This window comes from Urocitellus parryii, chromosome 4 (genome assembly GCF_045843805.1).
Source record: "Urocitellus parryii isolate mUroPar1 chromosome 4, mUroPar1.hap1, whole genome shotgun sequence".
Taxonomy (NCBI): Eukaryota; Metazoa; Chordata; class Mammalia; order Rodentia; family Sciuridae; genus Urocitellus; species Urocitellus parryii.
In genome coordinates this window covers 116,888,673-116,890,326 of record NC_135534.1, presented here as the reverse complement: position 1 = coordinate 116,890,326, position 1,654 = coordinate 116,888,673, and the positions used below count along the sequence as shown (strand labels likewise).

The 1,654-nt window shown below is 39.3% G+C and overlaps 1 pseudogene; it reads left to right on the top strand.

Moving 5' to 3' along the window:
• The first annotated feature begins 339 nt into the window (after positions 1 to 339).
• LOC113185321 (large ribosomal subunit protein eL15 pseudogene) lies at positions 340 to 902 on the top strand (annotated as a pseudogene).
• The last annotated feature ends 752 nt before the right edge of the window (positions 903 to 1,654 follow it).

Below are 1,654 nucleotides of genomic sequence, written 5' to 3'. Positions count from 1 at the left end.
TTAAGTTCTTCTTTTCCTATTTTTATGCCTTTAATTTCTTTCGTCTCTCTAATTGCTCTGGCCAGTGTTTCGAGGATCAATGGGTTACAGAGGACATAAAGGAGGAAATCAAAAGATTCTTAGAGACAAATGGAAAGCATTCTTATAAAGTTAACATACATACATTTGTTATATAATTCAGCCATTCCATTCCCTAGAGAAATGAAAACTTATGCATGTGAGCGTAAAAAACCTGGATATGAAAGTTTATTGATATTCTAGTCACATTATCGCAAGCAAATGTCCTTCAGTAGGTGAATGGAGGCTTTCCATCTGGTGGCACCCATCAGGTAAGCCAAGATGGGGGCAAACAAGTCCACCCAGGAGCAATGGAGGTAGAAGCAGTCGGATGTGATGCTCTTTCTTCTGAAGGTCTGCTGCTGGCAGTATCACCAGCTCTCTGCACTCCATGGGGCACCCCGCCCCACCCAGCTGGATAAAGCATGCAGACTGGGATACAAGAACAATCAAGGTTATGTCATATACAGGATTTGTATGCATGGTGGTGGCCACAAACGCCAATCATGGTGTTAACCAGGATTAACCAGGATTCTTCAATCTGTCGTTGAGGAGTGAGCTGGACACCATTGTGGGGCTCTGAGAGTCTTGCATTCTATTGGTAAAGATTCCACATACAAATTATTTGAGGTCATCCTCATTGATCCATTTAACAAAGCTGTCAGAAGAAATCCGGACACCCAATGGATCACCAAACCAGTCCCCAAGCACAGGGAAATGCATGGGCTAACATACGCAGGCTGCAAGAGTCCTGGCCTTGGAAAGGTCACAAGTTCCACCACACTATTGGTGGTTCTCCCTGAGCAGCTTGGAGAAGGCATAATATTCTCCAGCTCCACTACTAACTGCTAATGAAAGTATGATGTTTGTGACTTAAAGAAGAACGAAATTAGGGCATTTGCCAGTAAATGGATAGAATTGGAGAATAGTATGCTGAGTGAAATAAGCCAATCCCCAAAACCAAAGGCCAAATGTTTTCTCTGATATGCGGATGCTAATTCACAATAAGGAGGGGGTGAACAGAGATGTTTTGGACTAGACAGCAGGAGTGAAGGGAGAGGAGAGGGAATGGGGGTAGGAATGATAGTAGAATCAATTGGACATTATGACTCTCTGTGCATATATGATTACATGACCTGTGTAACTCTACTTCATGTACAATCAGATGAATGAGAAGTTATATCCTTTTATGTATGAGGTGTCAAAATGCATTCTACTGTCATGTATAACTAATCAGAACAAAAAAGTATGATATTTGTAAAGTTCATATTTAATAAACAACTTAGGACAGTCATGTCTGCTTAAAGGTGTTATTTGTTAAAACTAGTGTGCAGATTATTTCATGAATGCTTTGTCAAATTATGGAAGTTAAAGTGCAATAATGTTTGAAGACAATAAGTGATGGTGTACCTTGTTTCTAATAAGATGAACTCTCTGTCTTGCTTTATCTTATTAGGGAATTACATGTCAGTGTTTAAAATATGCTATGTGGCATAATAGGTGTCAAATAAATTCTTTAAAGGGGGAAAACAGGGAAATGGATGAATAAATTATAACATGTTCATACAAAAGAATACTACTAAGTAATAAAAAGGAA